Source organism: Macaca mulatta, chromosome 10 (genome assembly GCF_049350105.2).
Source record: "Macaca mulatta isolate MMU2019108-1 chromosome 10, T2T-MMU8v2.0, whole genome shotgun sequence".
NCBI lineage: Eukaryota > Metazoa > Chordata > Mammalia > Primates > Cercopithecidae > Macaca > Macaca mulatta.
In genome coordinates, this window is record NC_133415.1 from 12,438,513 (window position 1) to 12,447,600 (window position 9,088).

A 9,088-nucleotide genomic window follows, 5' to 3' on the forward strand; every position below is an offset into this window, starting at 1 on the left:
GTTCATGGCCAGGCCAGGGTAGTCAGGCCAGCAGGAGTGCAGGCCATTGTCCCTGCGTTGCTGGAGGGAGAGCACCTTGCGGGAGAGGAAGAGCCTATGCCTCTCATCTGCCCATTTGGGGGCTCGCTTTTTCCCTGTCTGCCTGATCATCCAGCCGACACTGTGCATGTCCGGTTCACCTGGGGTTATAAGGTGAACAAATGCCTGGCCATCCTCGGAGGGCCTGCTTCTGTCTGGTTTCGGCCTCTGGCTTTGAGGCTTTAGTTACTTGCAGGCAATCTTAATTTTAAGTAATAAAATAGATTGTTAAATAGTTGCTTTATTCAAGATATTTTTGTGTATGGAGAGTAACACTCATTAACATTGGTACTTTATTACCCAATTTATTCAAGTAATATAACTCTGAAAATCAATTTTCCTTAAGCATGTAAACATTATTAATTTGATTAATTATAAATCTAGTATTGTAAATCTAGACTGATTCTTTTGAACACACCAGACGTCTTAACTAGCAGGCCAGACACACACAAATACAGTATTTCAGACTGATCGAGATGGCTGGCGGGATCTGAGCAATCTAACGATTGATTCTTTACAGAGATGCACAAACCAAGGAGACTTAAATGGAGACCTTTCGTCATTAGGCTGAGTCTCTTTAAATCATGATAACAATGTTTATTTGTGGCATCCGGGACTAAGTTTCTCTTTGTTATAGAAGTGCTATTGGGGTACCTGTCAGAGTGGAGGAAAATGATGTGCAGCCACTAGAGGGCCCCTAAAATTTATTCTGTATATTTATTTATTTATTTTTAATTTTTACAAAATAGAGCTACGGTCTCTCCATGTTGCCCAGGCTGGTCTCACACTCCTGGCCTCAAGTGATCCTCCAACGTCTACCTCCCAAAGTGCTGGGATTACAGGCGCGAGCCACTGTGCCCAGCCTAAAATTGATTCTTCTTCTTAGTTATTATTATTTTTGGTGGCAGAGCAGAAAAGCATTTCTAAGTATATAAATATACCTCTGACTTGACTTTTTACATCGTCCTACCTAAATATGTTGTTGTTTTACTGACCATTCTCTCTCTCTCTCTCACTTAAATGAACAAATGAAAATATATTGTGTATAATTTCTTTTTTTGAATGCAGTTTATTTCCTTTTGGCTTTTCTTTTCTTTCTTTCTTTCTTTTTGTGTTTTCAGACGGAGTCTCGCTCTGTCGCCCAGGCTGGAGTGCAGCGGCACCATCTCGGCTCACTGCAACCTCCACCTCCTGGGTTCAAGCGATTCTCCTGCCTCAGCCTCCTAAGTAGCTGGGATTACAGGCATGCATCACCACACCCGGCTAATTTTTGTATTTTAGTAGAGCTGGGGTTTCACCATGTTGGTCAGGCTAGTCTCAAACTCCTGACTTTGTGATCCACCCGCCTCAGCCTCCCAAAGTGCTGGGATTACAGGCGTGAGCCACCTTGCCCAGCCTTCTTTTTGGTTTACTGCTCCCTGCTTCCCCCATCCCTTGTTTCTTCTCTCTCACTTCACACTGCTCTTCAGGTAACTCATGTAAATGATTTGGAGTACAACCTTCAGAAATATTCTCCATGCTCATAGAATTACAAAGGAACATAGGTACTTATGCATGAGCATAAGTAGGTTTTTTCACTGTGTTATAAAAACAAGATCACATGATGCATTAGGATTCTCTAGAGGGCCAGAACTAATAGGATCTATCTATCTATCTATCTATCTATCTATCTATCTATCTATCTATCTATCTATCTATCTACTTACCTATCTATCTATCTATCTAAAGGGGGGTTTATTAAGGAACATTAACTCACACGATCACAAGGTCCTACAATAGGCCACCTGCAAGCTGAAGAGCAAGGAAGCCAGTCCAAGTCCCAAAGCTGAAGGACTTGGAGTCCGACGTTGGAAGGCAGGCAGCATCCAGCACGGGAGAAAGATGTAGGCTGGGAGGCTGAGCCAGTCTGGCCTTTTCACTTTTTCCGCCTGTTTTATATTCTGGCCGCGCTGGCAGCTGATTAGATGGTGCCCACCCAGATTAAAGGTGGGTCTGCCTTTCCCAGCCCTTGACTTAAATGTTAATTTCCTTTGGCAGCACCCTCTCAGACATGCCCAGGATCGGTACTTTACATCCTTCAATCCAATCAAGTTGACACTTGGTATTAACCATCACACATGATTATACACATCATTCTGTCTCTTTTCTCAATAATTTCTTGTAGAAATTTTGGCTGTATACTAGTCAATGGTGTGAATGTACCATAAATTACACATTCATCCACCAGTGGGAATTCACTTTATTTCCAATTTATTTACCCTGCAAACAGCATTTCAACAGCCTCTTTGTAGATATATCCTTAGTACTAGTGCTTACGCCTGTGAACCAGATTCCTTCAGTAGTGGGATTGCTGGGTCAAAGGACATCTATAATTTTGACTTTAATAGATATTTCTAATTCCTTTCCAAAAAAGTTCATAACAATGTACATCAGCAGAATTCTGGAAGTTTCCTTTTCCCTGCACGCTTGCCAGCAATGCATTATCATTATAGTTACCAGTTCCATAACTTGGGTTTGAACTGAGCGGGTCTGCTTACACAGATTTCCTTTTTTTGAGATTGAATTTCGCCCTTTCACCCACACTAGAGTGCAGTGGCGCGATCTCAGCTCACTGCAACCTCCGCCTCCAGGGTTCAAGTGAGTCTCCTGCCCCAGCCTCCTGAGTAGCTGGGATTACAGTTGCCTGCCACCACACCCAACTAATTGTTGTATTTTTAATGGAGACAGGGTTTCACCATGTTGGCCAGCCTGGTCTCAAAATCCTGACCTCAAGTGATCTGTCCACTTCAGCCTCCCAAAGTGTTGGGATTACAGGCGTGAGCCACCGTGCCCAGCTATTCTTTTGCATAAAAGTTACACCAAGTGTGCCAGGTTCTCCTGCTTCCCCTCCTGCCTCCGCCACCCCTGAGACAGCCAAAACCCACCCCTCCTCTCCCTCCTCCTCCTCATCCTACTCAACCTGAAGATGATGAAGCTGAAGACCTTTATGATGATCCGCTTCCACTTAATGAATAGTAAATGTGTTTTCTCTTCCTTATGATTTTCTTAATAACATTTTCTTTCCTCTAGCTTACTTTATTGTAAGAATACACGATATAATACATATAGCATACGAAATATATGTTCATCCACTGTTTATGGTATCAGGAAAGCTTCCGGTCAACAGTAGACTATTAGTAGTTGAGTTTGGGGAGAGTCAAAAGTTATATACACATCTCTATAGAAAGTAAAAAGGAGGCCGCGTGCGGTGGCTCAAACCTGTAATCCCAGCACTTGGAGAGGCTGAGGAGGGCAGATCACCTGAGGTCAGGAGTTCGAGATCAGCCTGACCAACATGGTGAACCCACATCTCTACTAAAAATACAGAAATTACCCGGGTGTGGTGGTGGGTGCCTGTAATCCCAGCTACTCAGGAGGCTGAGGCAGGAGAATAGTTTGAACCTGGGAGGAAGAGGTTGCAGTGAGCCAAGATCTCACCACTGCACTCCAGCCTGGGTGGCAGAGGGAGACTCCATTTCAAAACAAAACAAAGTAAAAAGGAGGCCAGGTGCGGTGGCTCACGCCTGTAATCCCAGCACTTTGGGAGGCTGAGGCGGGCAGATCACGAGGTCAGGAGTTCAAGACCAGCCTGGCTAACATAGTGAAACCCTGTCTCTACTAAAAATACAAAAATTAGCTGGGCATGCTGACGTATGCCTACAGTCCCAGCTACTCAGGAGGCTGAGGTAGGAGAATCGCTTGAACTCCGGGAGGCCAAGGTGGGAGCTGAGATTACCCCACTGCACTCCAGCCTAGGAAACAGAGCGAGATTCTGTTGCAAAAAAAAAAAAAGAAAGAAAAAGGCCTATGGATGTGATGGCTTCAAGGTTACTCCGCAGAGCTGGAGCGCTGGCGGTGCAGGTCCTGAGGGCTCCCAGTCCCAGTGGCACGGTTACGGTGTGCTCCATGGCATCTGAAGGTGGTGTTCCTACTGATGACAAGCAGGCAACTGCGTTGGAGAGGGAGGTCATCATGGCTGCAAAGAAGGGACTGAACTCATACAATATACTACTCCCAAAGGCAGCTTCAGACACCAGAGAAGACCCTAATTTAGTCCTCTCCATCACCAACAAGAGAATAGTGGGCTGCATCTGTGTAGAGGACAACAGTACCATCACCTGCTTTGGGTTGCACAAAGGCAAGACCTAGCGATGCCCCAGCTATGGAATCCGTGACAAGCTGGTGCCCCACCGACACGTGTGCCTGCACCAAGTTACTCAAAATGTGCTGCAAAGTTTCTTCTTTCCAATAAAGACTAGCCATTGCATTGGCTCCTTCTCCCATTAAAAAAAAGAAAGAAAGAAAGAAAGAGCCAGGTGCAGTGGTTTACGCCTGTAATCCCAGCACTTTGGGAGGTTGAGGCGGGTGGACCACCTGAGGTGAGGAGTTTGAGACCAGCCTGACCAACATGGAGAAATCCCATCTCTACTAAAAATACAAAAATTAGCCGGGCTTGGTGGCCCATGCCTGTAATCCCAGATACTCAGGAGGCTGAGGCAGGAGAATCGCTTGAACCCAGGAGGCAGAGGTTGTGGTGAGCAGAGATCACACCATTGCACTTCAGCCTGGGCAACAAGAGCAAAATTCCTTCTCAAAAAAAGAAAGAAAGAAAAGAAAAAAGGCCAGGCATGGTGGCTTATGCATGTAATCCCACATCTCTGGGAGGCCGAGGCAGGAGGATTGCTTGAGCCCAGGAGTTCAAGACCAGCCTGGACAACATAGTGAGACTCTATTTAAAAAAAAAAAAAGTCACATGCAGATTTTTTTTTTTTTTTTGAGACAGAGTTACCCAAGCTGGAGTGCAGTGGGGTAATCTCGGCTCATTGCAACCTCGGCCTCCTGGGTTCAAGCGATTCTCCTGCGTCAGCCTCCTGAGTAGCTGCGATTACAGGCACACGCCACCACACCCAGCTCATTTTTGTATTTTTAGTAGAGATGGGGTATCGCCATGTTGGCTAGGCTGGTCTCGAACTCCTGACCTCAAGTGATCCAGCTGCTTTGGCTTCCTAAAGTGTTGAGATTACAGGTGTGAGCCACCATGCCTGGCCTAGTTGGTCTATTTATATCTTTTCCCATACAAACATTTTAGATTTTATGTAATCAAATAGATCTATATTTTTGTTGAATGTCTCTGGATTCTCTCTTTTAATTACAAGGATTTTCCTAATTTCTGTTTTGTACATGTCTTCTGGATTTTCTTCTAAGATTTTAATTTTTTACATTGAAGCTTTGAGCCATCTGGAATTTATTTTTGCATATGGTATGAAAAAGGACTCAATTTTCTTCCAAATGGATAGCCAGTTGTGTCAGCACCATTTATTAAGCAGTCCAGCGTGTCCACCAAAATTAAGGCTGTTGAGGCAGAAATAATTTGATAAAGGTTTGTTGGAAGCCAAATGTGAGGATCGACCCAGGAAGACACATCAGTAGGGTTGGGGGTATTTCAGAGTCTGTCACAAGGTTTTTTAAGGAAAGTTTAAAAGAAGGGAGGAGGAGCTGGGCGCAATGGCTCACGCCTGTAATCCCAACAATTTGGGAGGCCGAGGTGGGTGGATCACCTGAGGTCAGGAATTCAAGACCAGCCTGACCGACATGATGAAACCCCGTCCATACTAAAAATACAAAAAAAATTAGCCAGGCACGGTGGTGCCTGCTTGTAATCCCAGCTACTTGGGAGGCTGAGGCAGGAGAATCGCTTGAACCCAGGAGGTGGAGGTTGCAGTGAGCAGAGATTGTGCCACTGTACCACAGCCTGGGTGTGTCACGAACAAAAATACATCTCAAAAAAACAAAACAACTGCAACAAAAAACAACACGGGGGAGTCCTTTCCTTAGAGGGTACAATACAGAGGTTACCCTCATGGGGTACAGATGACATCATACAGGCTAAGAATGTCTACACACAAGACAGTCAGTCGAACTTCAGACTTCAGCTCACCTTAAAAGAAATTAGTGTTCTATTTAGTGTCTGCAGGTTACACACTAATCAGTACATCAGTCATTTGAGAAATTTATAAGATTCTTTAGTTGGAGACGGAATGTCACCATCGCGTCAAAAGACTGTTGCAGAACCCCAAAGGGTAGGTTTGAGTGCCTGACACGCTGTAAGTCAAACACTGACACATGGGAGCTTAGGAGCAGAGAAAGGTTTATTCAGTTTGGCCACAGCCTGAGGATGGGAGAGCCAAACTCTGGAATCTGACCTGCCTTTGTAAGGTGGGTAGGGTGGGAGGTGAGAGTCCCCCATGATCAAAGCTGCTTGCATCCCTTTGCCAGTCAAACTTCTGGACATCGCCAAGGAGGTCGCATGACCTCAGGATCTTCGTTCTTTAGAAGTAAAACAAGTTCATTAATCTTGCGGGCAGCCTCCAGGGGGCAGAATGTGAAGTTAATCAATTAGTGAATTGGTGAACAACCTCTACTTAAATGACCGCACGTAGAGGAAGAAAAGAACAGAGAGGAAAATAAGTAACAAACATCTTATGATTGTTGTAGCATAGGCTGGGTTACCGCTCCCAAGGCGGATTACTTTGGAAGCCTGCTTACAGTTAAATGTGAATCGGAGGTTATCAACAGTTATTCATTCAATTACTAATGAATTTTCTGGGTAGTGGGGGGGGGATTCCCCGAACTGAGGACTCTTTCCCATTTCAGACCATATAGGGTAAGGTACAGATGTTGCCATGGCATTTGTAAAACTGTCAAGGCACTGGTGGTAGCGGTAGCCTTTTTGCACGAGAATTAATTATAATTAGCACATAATGAGCGGTGAGGATGATCAGAGGATTTGACAAGTTTGGCCCCGGCCTCTTTACCGCATCCTGTTTTATCAGGCGGTCCTTGTGATCTGTATCCTGTGAAACCAGCCCTGCTGAACTACCTCAGTATGAAAATAATCTTAACCTTTGAGAAGAAGCCTACAGTTCTAATTGATAGTTATATTTCCTGGTAATAATGTTGTAACCAACATCTTTGTATATTCCTTAAGCACTTAAATACTTAAAAAGGGGGCTGTGTCAACCCTGAAGAGGATCATTGAGACTTTACTCATCTCCGTCCTGCATGATAAAAGAAAAATAAAAGTCTGTTATTCCAGTAAATTTATTTTTTTTTTATTTTTATTTTTTTGAGACGGAGTCTCGCTGTGTCTCCCAGGCTGGAGTGCAGTGGCGTGATCTCGGCTCACTGCAAGCTCCGCCACCCAGGTTCACGCCATTCTCCCGCCTCAGCCTCCCAAGTAGCTGAGACTACAGGCGCCCGCCACCACGCCCGGCTAGTTTTTTTGTATTTTTAGTAGAGACGGGGTTTCACCATGTTAGCCAGGATAGTCTCGATCTCCTGACCTCGTGATCCACCCGCCTCGGCCTCCCAAAGTGCTGGGATTACAGGCTTGAGCCACCACGCCCGGCCGTAAATTTATTTTTTAATTAAGAGATCAAGGCCAAGCATAATGGCTCACGTCTGTAATCCCAGCACTGTGGGAGGCCGAGGTAGGTGGATCACCTGAAGTCAGGAGTTCGAGACCAGCCTGACCAACATGGTGAAACCCCGTTTCTACTAAAAATACAAAAATTAGCTGGGCATGGTGGCGAGTGCATGTAATCCCAGCTACTCGGGAGGCTGAGACAGGAGAATCACTTGAACCCGGTAGGCAGAGGTTGCAGTGAGCCGAGGTCGCGCCACTGAACTCCAGCCTGGGTGACACAGTGAGATTCTATCTCAAAAAAAAAAAAAAAGGGAGAGAGAAAGATTAAAAGTCTTAGATTTGCTTGTCTATTCCTATGCCAATATCTGTCTGTCTGTCTATCTGTCAACGAAAAGAGTCAAACTCTGTAAAATATTTGAATAGATTTATTCTGAGTCAAATATGAGTAAGCAAGGCCCATGACAGCCTTCAGGAGGCCCTGAGAACATGTACCCAAGGTGGTTGGGGTGCAGCTTGGTTTTACATAAATTTAAGAGGCATGAGACATCAATCAAATACATTTGAGAAATACATTGGTTTGATCCAGAAAGGCAGGACAATTCGACGTCAGGGGGCTTCCAGGCTCTAGGTAAATTTAAACATTTTCTGCTTGATAGTTGGTTTAGTTTGTCTAAAGGCCTGGGATCAATAGAAGGAAAATGTTGAGGTTAAGATAAAAGATTGTGGCCGGGCGTAGTGGCTCACGCCTGTAATCCCAGCACTTTGGGAGGCCGAGGCGGGTGGATCACCTGAAGTCAGGAGTTCGAGACCAGCCTGACCAACATGGTGAAACCCCGTCTCTACTAAAAATATAAAAATCAGCCAGGCGCTGTGACGCGCCTGTAATCCCAGCTACTCGGGAGGCTGAGGCAGGAGAATCTTTCAAACCCAGGAGGCAGAGGTTGCAGTGAGCGGAGGTCCACTGTACTGGAGCCTGGGTGACAAAACGAGGCTCCGTCTCAAAATAAAATAAAATAAATAAAATAAAATAAATATTGTGGAGACCAAGGTTGTTTTGAAGTCTCATAGTGGCTGCCCTTAGAGACAAAAGATGACAAATGTTTTCTGTCAGAACTTTAAAAGGTGCTAGACTGTCAGTTACCACTGGTAACACTCAGGTCTGGATGACAGAGCAAGTCTCCTTCTAAAAAAAAACCAAAAAACTAAAAACAAAAAACCATCTCTGATCCCCGAGTTTTCAGTGAGACTGATTTGAGTAATAATAAAATTTCAGTCTCCTGCACAGCCTGCTCTGTGTGAATTACTCTTTCTCTATTGCAATGGCTCTGTCTTGATATAAATTACCTCTGTCTAGGCAGCCAGCAAGGTGAACCCCTTCAGCGGTCATATTGGAAAGTAAGTCATGAAACAGAGGGTTAAATAAAACTCGTCTGATGAGAATTTATGGTTTAAAGGGTATGACTCCCCAGACCCCTTAGGTAGGAATATGGGCAAGATTAAAAGTAAATGAATAAATAAAAAGCAGAGCTTAGTCCTCATATCTAC

The 9,088-nt window shown here is 44.7% G+C and overlaps 1 long non-coding RNA gene across 1 annotated transcript; it reads left to right on the forward strand.

Moving 5' to 3' along the window:
* Nucleotides 1-892: 892 nt before the first annotated feature.
* LOC144331718 (uncharacterized) lies at nt 893-6,558 on the forward strand. The gene is made up of 3 exons (XR_013399087.1): nt 893-932; nt 987-1,229; nt 5,833-6,558. It is a non-coding gene; the product is annotated as an uncharacterized LOC144331718 (long non-coding RNA).
* Nucleotides 6,559-9,088: the final 2,530 nt, after the last annotated feature.